Source organism: Grampus griseus (genome assembly GCF_964374135.1).
Source record: "Grampus griseus genome assembly, chromosome: 3".
Taxonomy (NCBI): domain Eukaryota; kingdom Metazoa; phylum Chordata; class Mammalia; order Artiodactyla; family Delphinidae; genus Grampus; species Grampus griseus.
The window spans coordinates 139,874,016-139,882,468 of NC_139019.1; positions in this window are offsets into that span (position 1 = coordinate 139,874,016).

The following is an 8,453-nucleotide window of genomic DNA, read 5'->3' on the forward strand; positions in this document are numbered from 1 at the left end:
GAAATATAATGTCTTACTTTATGAGAGCTTTGGTCACTTACATATGATGACTTTAAAAGTGAGGTAGAAAAGGTATGAAGTCCTGTAGTATATAGGCAGTCAAAATACTCACAATTTTAGTTGCTGTAGCTCCATAAGACTGAGAGACAGATATGGGGACAAAGTAGCTGTTAGTCAAAATGCTAAAATATTCTTCTCTAGTAATTTTTGGTAATGACTTCAGGTCCTGATAAAAAGGGCTATATACCTTGTCTGGTGTCCTTATCGTTTGGCATTTATGGGTTTCACTACCACCATGCAAGCCATAGCCAGATATCTTAAGAACCATCAAATGTCCTCTTACATAATGATTTTATTTCATACATAAGGGAAAACAATTTTCCCCATCTTTTCTTACCTTTATCATCCAAAATGGTTATAAATGGATCAAAGCCAAAGATTCTCTAGAACTTTGCAAAAAAATGATTATCTGAGAACCAAAGAAATGACAGAAAAATCCTTATGAAAATATTGAAACATTTGGTTTGGAGAGAAAGTATCATTTCTAGAGTCAACATATTGGGATAAAGGCACATTCAATATTTTCTGTGTGTTTTTATTTTATTCTCATTCTATTTGAGTATTACCTCTCCATTAGATTGATGTGCACCTTATAGCAACAAGCTAGTAGTTCTGTCTATTCATTCATCCATTCTCATTTCTTCTACAAATATTTTTAAGTATTTCTCCCTGGTCCAGTTCTAGGCTGGACACAATACAATGGTGAGCACCTGTAGACACAGTTTCAGTCCCCTTGGTATTGACACTGAAGTGGTAGAGACCAATGTTACATTTCTTAGTGTGTAGTTATTTCACTTAAATTATAACTTTGATAGAGCATATTGGAGGGGAAGATCTGAGTCCAATGAGAGTTTAAGAGATTTTGGTCTTGTTAGGAAGATCTAGAAACTGATGAGATTAAAGAATATGCAGGAAATAACTAGGGAAAGATGGCAGGAGAGAGAATTCCAGGTGAAAAATACAGCATTTATTAAAGATCTTTTGGAGCCCATGGGCTCAATTGGGCCTAGTTTTGGACATATTGGACTTGAGACGCAATTATGATATTTAACAAAGATTTCAAGTAATCAGGTTATTATGAATCTAAAGCTCTGGGGAGATGTGTATAGAGAATAATTGGAAGACGTGTATGCATGAAATTATTAGGGAGCCAGTACAGAGTGAAAAGAAGAAATGGATTAGGATAGAGCCTTGAGAAATTATGACAGCAGTATCTTGGCAGAAGCAGCTCAACTTGTGAAGGAGAGAAAGAAGAGCTAGAAAGGCAGGAGGACCACGAGGTAAGTGCTTTGAAAAGGAGAAAAGAGCTCTTCCTCTCCAAAATAATGGCATCACCAAAGCTCTGCTTCCTGTGTCATTCCATAGTTTTTGTTGTAGAATCAGATAATTTTGAAGTGTCATTATTTGCAAGATTGCTAGAAAGATCCTCAGGCTTCAAAACCCACTGTTGCAGAGATTCAGTGGGTGTGCAAATGTAATTAGCAGAATTTGTTACTGCAGGTCTCAATACAGCTCCTTTTGAAAACGCTAGATCCTAAGATTAGAACTTAGTGTGGCTTTCCCGTTACCAAATAGCATGCTCCTAAGACCCTTTTCTATTCTGTGCCTATCATGGGGGTCACCGGGCTTACTCGCTGGTACTTGTTATTGCATTTCATTTGATCTGGGTTGTCCAGATTCCACATAAGATGACAGACAGCTGAATAATTGAAAACACATAAAACTTGTATACTGTCAGGCCTTCTTTTTAGCATCCAGTCTGACAAGGTGACTCAAAAAAAATAGGATGATAAATCCTTAGGAACGTAAGAGGAAAGTTCTCATGACTGAGGCTTAGAGATGGAGAGAAACTCGTACACAGGTCTGTAAATTATAGAAATCTTCCTTGATGTGATGAGCCGTTTACTATGAGATGGCAACAAGTGGAATTCAGCATAGAATCTCTGAATCTGTAAAATGTTAATATATGTTTAGAATATTAAAATGTTTTTATTAATTCCTCATAGATGATAACATTTGCCTGGATACCTAAGATTTATGTATTAGATGAACATGAAGTAGTTTTTACTTTTCTATTTAATGGACGTCAGAAACTAAGGTCAAGTAATATTTGCTATTAATAAAAATGTTGTTATGATTTTTGCTTTCTTGGTTTTAGCTTTAGTTAATCATGGCTTGAGAAAATTTAGTTTATGATGTTGGGCTAACAGGTTTCATCCATAGTAAATCATTTCCTTGTAAGAACTGACCTTTGCAGAAATACATGCAGAAAGTTAGGAGAGTTTGGAACTAAGCCAAATGACAACTTATGAAGAATTTTTCCTATTTGTTTGAATTTAAGGATAAAGGCTATATATATCATTACGTTATAAACTTTTATATATAGTATCAAAGTTTTCAGTTTTTCCAATTCATATGACAGGCACAAAATCTTTTCCTCAAGCAAAATAAGAATAAGGGTAAAACTAATCCCATACTACAAATTTAGAAATTTTAGTATTGGAAAACTTTCTAGAAGAAAAATGATTTTTCGTAAGACTATTCATTCTGTTACCTCGAATGCTGCTATTTCTAAAACATTGATTTAACTGAAATGAACAGTCTTCAAAAAATAGAAAAGCAGTCTCAATTATTTTGAAAAAATAAATAATTTTTATCTGTAGTACATAGGCCAATTAATTATATATTATTTCTCAAAATATCCTTCATTATTGAGAAATATGAAATATTGGTTATGGGGATGGTAGCTCTTCAGAAAACCATCCCCACTGATGGAGAACATCTTTTACAAACTCAAAGCGTGTGGCCTACATTCGTTTAAGATATAAATGACATCTCTTTGTTATTATATATTTTTCTTTTTCTGGCACTCAGCACTGTGCCTGGTACATTGTCAGAGTTTATAAACGCTTGGTGAATAGGTAAAAATAAAAGCACAGTGCATTGACAGTTTCTAGTTAGAAACTATGCAAGTTTTAGAAAAATGGAATATTTAGTTTAAACCAAAGCAATCATTTAGGCTAAAATGATTAGCCTAATGCAGAGAAACTGCGTTGTCATTTCTTTACCTTTACGAGAATGAGACATAAAGCCAAACCCTGACTGAGACATGAGCAGGGAGAGATTAGAAGTTAAGGTGCTCTGGGGTCTTTTTGAAGATGGTTACTAGTGGGGAAGAGAGCGATCATATTGTGAAAGGGTGACAAGATGAAAGAAGCTTCTCTTCACAATCAAGATCAGAAAGAAAACTGAAAAAGCAAAGGAGAAAGAGTATCACAAAATGTTAGCCTTATGTTAAGGAAAAGGGCATAAGAAAGAGCTTTGGGGTAGAAAGTAGCCCTTTTACCTAAGACCCTCAAGAATTGAACTTGCTTACTGAGAATACACACACACACACACACACACACACACTCACAAATACAGACACACACACACACACACACGTAATTACATACACATACATCCTGTGAATAGAAGTGAAAACAATTCACAAGCACTAGCTAACATTACATTATATGATGTAAGATTTAAATACAGTGATAGAAGTGGCACCAGCCATGCCTTAATCAATTCAATATCCTGGCATCTTGCTTCTCTCATAAAATATGGGCATAGCATCTCCATTCAACTACACAGAGGTCTCATGTAACTTTCATGTATTGCTAGTCAGGTTAGGGATAGAAATCAAAGTAAAGGGAAGCAATGTGAGGGCTGCAAAACAAACGACAAGATCAATCTTGACTTTCTTTTTATGTCTAGAAAGAAAAAGAAGCCTTGATCAATCAACACGTATTTATTGAGTGAAAAATCTCATTAAAATCTTAAATGTTAATTTTGACCTGAGAATACATTCTTTTAATTAGACCTTTAAACAAATATATTCTATTTGTGCACTCTTACGAGCTAGTATAACATTAATCACCAAGTGTCTTGGTATATGGTCTTATGGAATACTTTTCTTTTTAATTTGGATAGACGAGACTACTATCTTTTATGTCTATTATGGGTAATTAAGTATTTGGCTTTTCTAAAAAAACTTCTCAGTGTTGAAGTCAAGGGTAATAAATGAGCTCTACAAACCCCAGAAGAACTTGAGAAGGAAATTATGCAATCTATTTTTTTTTTCTTTTTGTAGTCCAGTTACACCGTAATCATTTTAAGTTATTTTAGAAGTTAATTTTTCTGTTGTAAGCACTAGCACTGTGATGAGACAGACGTTTATAAATAAATAGCCTTTTCTGTGGCTTGAGGCAGTTCATGAAATTACAAAAGATGTTTAAATGATTAAACATGTAGGAAATTATTTAGCCATTGAATGACCTGGCTTATTCTGTTTGATCTATATTATAGATCTATAATATTGTGAATACATATTGTATACATTGTGTATATATGTTATATATTACATGTAATATTAAATATATAAGGATGAAGACATATTATAAGAACTTTCTAATCATATCATTTTGCTTGACAAAATATAATCAACGTTTTCCAAAATACTTAGGAGCTCCTCAGAGAATAGGATAAGATATACCATAAATTTAGTCTCTTTTAAAACTTGAATTTCTAGGGTGATTCAATTCAGACTTTAAAACTTATTGTAGTAGATTTAAAAAATTCACAACCAATATGGAAGAAAATTTGTGGTAAAAGCAAGGGAAAATAACCTGGGAGTGGAGAGGGGAGCAACAACCATCCAAAAGAAGTGATCATCAAAAGACAGAACATTACTTGGTGATATGAGGGGTATACTGAACTTCTAAAAACAGTGTAGAAGTGCTGGGTTCCGGCTAACAAGTTAAAATCCTTTCAGAATGTCAGACAATCTAATGAGGCTTCTCCATTTCTAATTCTACACACTAACAAGGTTAATCAAACCATGAAGTAACAGCGAAGACTTTCACAATTAATGTTGTAAAATACATAAAACAACAGCTAATTAATCAGCCCTAAGGTCACTATATCGCTTGTGGAAAATTAGTAATAGCAAAGATTCATGACAGAGAGAGAGAGAGAGATGACAGGTCATGCTCTGTGAGTTTCAATTTTAACTAGCAAAGACTGTCAGAGTTATATCTAAAGCTGCAGTAGTCTTTTTTTTCTTTTTTTTTTAAACAGCAGTAGAAGCTTGACTAGCATTAGAAAGAATTATATTTTGAACATATTTATAAAGTTCAAGTAACTATATCTTTTGTAGTTTTTAATAATGAGAGGAGACAAGAAAAAAAATCATTACATTATGTTTTGGATTTCTCCACCAAATACATTTCATCAACTTATTAGTGAAAGAAAAGTTGGGTTAAATACATGAAACAAGTTTGCTAGATGATATATTTAACCTTTTAAACATTATAGCATAAAAATGTCTTACTTGCTTTTTTTAAATGCATGCCAACCATAATTAACATACTGCTCAAGAAAGAGAAAGATGAGAATTAGAGAGATTAATCATAATAAATTAACTATATGAAAACATTTCTGTAAATCCTCTTATTTTAGATATAGAAACTGAAATTATCAATTACAGACCTTATTTCCTTGGGGAGACCACATTTGACATTCTAAATAAAAGGAAATAAAGGTAATATTTCAAGTATATTACTATGGTCTATTTTTCAGTGGTGTTACAATTTAAAAATTATAGAAATCACTAGCATAGCTCCCTCTCCCTATAAAAAAAGAAACAGACAAGCCAACAATATAGCCAAGCTCCATATTTTAAATAAAGTTGAATATGAAGCATTGGCAGTGTGAGTAGAGACTCTTGACATTGGGACTTGGTATATAGAAGATGATTAGTCAAAAGTATATAGTATGGATCTGAATTGAGAAAGAGGTTACAAGACTGAGATAAAAATGATTGGGAAATTAAGGTAAAGCCACACTTTGGAATAGTTGGTGACAGTCTAAAAGAATTGGGCAGCCATATGTGCACATATATGGAAAATGTTGATTATATTTTGTCAAGCAAAATGATATGATTAAAAATGTTCTTATAGGAGTCCTCATCCATATACATTTAATATTACCTGTAATATATAACATATATACACAATGTATACAATATGTATTCACAATATTATAGATCTGTAATGCACAATATTACACATACAATATTATATATAATTTTGTATATAATATTATTTATATATATTATTTCATGTATAAATATCTGTGCATCCATGTGAGAATACCTACCAAACTGTCAATACTGATAGCATCTAGGAAAAGGAGTGCATGAAATATAGGATGAGTAAGGGGTTTTCCTTTTAATTGTAAATATCTTGGTATGGTTTTTGTCTTTTGCATATAATACAAAGTGTGCTGATCACTTGAGATGATTAGTCTATGAAATATATATTTTCTATGGGAAATATATAAATGGTAGGTGTTCAATAAGTGCATCTCAGAAAGAAAATATTTTTAGGTACTATTATTTTTAGGAATGATGAGCTTTATCAGTTCATGTGGTTAGATGATCATAAAGTACCACGGATTATGATGCTGCTGTATGGCATGGTCAGAGAAAGTGAAATAGTGGGAGCATGTTTAAATCTAATAGTGGTTTAGCTGAGAACAAATATGAATTAATACAGAAAAAGGCTCTCAAAGAAATTTTTGAATCTCATTCAAAGTTAAGGAAAATAGAAATAATAACTATAAATAAAACAGTGATGCTTATGAGACCTTGTTAAAGGAAAAAGTAGAGAAATTAGTGATTCTATGGAGAAGAGTTGTGGGTCAACAGAAAAAATGAAGAATCTAGGTCACTGTAGTATTTGTGGGTTATGTGACATGTTCAAAGAAAGAAAAGGAAAAATAGGTATATAAAATGTATATTTAATTTTTAGTTTAGAGAGTGATTTTTGTTTTTTTGTTAAGTGATGGATTTAGTTAGAAATTAGGTGTATTTTACCGTAAAAATTAAGTATAGTTTTCTAATTGTTTGCAATTCAAAAGTTTTTTCATATATCACAATAAGACTTTAAAAATATTTTAATATGAAGAAGTATGAGGAAAAAACCAAATGGCTCATAGGCCCAGATAATTCTTGATTATAATTAAAACAAAACAAAATTTAAAGTAAAATGACAACATTACAGAACAATATTGAAGAAATATAAAAGCATCCTGAAAAGCTGGTTTTAAAATTTTATGGGAATGCAGACATAAGATGTTCTTGAGGCAGAAAAGTTTGAAGCTCTTAGTTTATTAAATAACAAAGCTTATTATAATGTTTAATAATTAGAATAATTGTTGCAAAAGTAACTAGTACAATGGAAAAATGATAGTTCAGAAACAGATCCACACATATAGGGACCCCTGATATTTGACTTAGGAGGCACTACAGATTTTTGCTTTTTTTTTTCTCTATTTTTTGTTTTGATTTGTTTACTTTTTTGATGGGAAAGAGGAAGAAATGGAGAAAAGAGAAAGAGGCAAAGGGGGAGGTTGAAGGAGAGGGAGAGGGAAGTCAAGTAATACCAAGTATTGGTGAGGATGTTGATCAGTGGGAACTCTCATATATTGCTGGTGATAGTGTAAAACTACTACAGCTTTGGAAAATGTAGGAGTTATCTGGTAAAGTTAAATAAATGTGTATCTCGATAATTTATATCCCTATAGATATAAGAGAAATACCTAGACTAGAGAAAAACATGGGTGTGTTCATATACAAGGATATTTAAGGTAGCTTTATTCTTAATACCCCAAAACTTGACAAAAATGTCCCTCAACAGTAGAATGAATAAATAAATTGTGCAATATTTGTACAAGATGCATAGAAATTATAATGAATGAACTTTATGCAAACAGTGTGACTTAATCTTATAAACACAATTTTGAGTAAAAGAAGCAAGACAAAATAATACATTTCAGAGTTGCTAAAATTATAAAGAAAAGTAAAGGAGTTGATGTCAGGCTAGCAGTTCTTTTTTTTTTTTCATGAGCAAACAAATGTTTATTTGTTTTAAGCCATTGAGTTTTGGGGTAGTTTGTTACACAGCAGTTGATAATACACCTCTTTCAAAGACTGCTCAAATGTCAACTTTTTTTTTTTCAGCTTGTTTTTTTAAAATTTTTGTTGGAGTATAGGTGCTTTACAATGTTGTGTTAGTTTCCACTGTACAGCAAAGTAAGTCAGCTATACGTATACATATATCCCCTTTTTTGGATTTCCTTCCCATTTAGGTCACCATAGAGCACTGAGTAGAGTTCCCTGTGCTATACAGCAGGTTCTCATTTGTTATCTCTTTTATACATAGTATCAGTAATGTATATATGTCAATCCCAATCTCCCAATTCATCCCACCCCCCTTTTCCCCCTTGGTATTCATATGTTTGTTCTCTATGTCTGTGTCTCTATTTCTGCTTTGCAAATAAGATCGTCT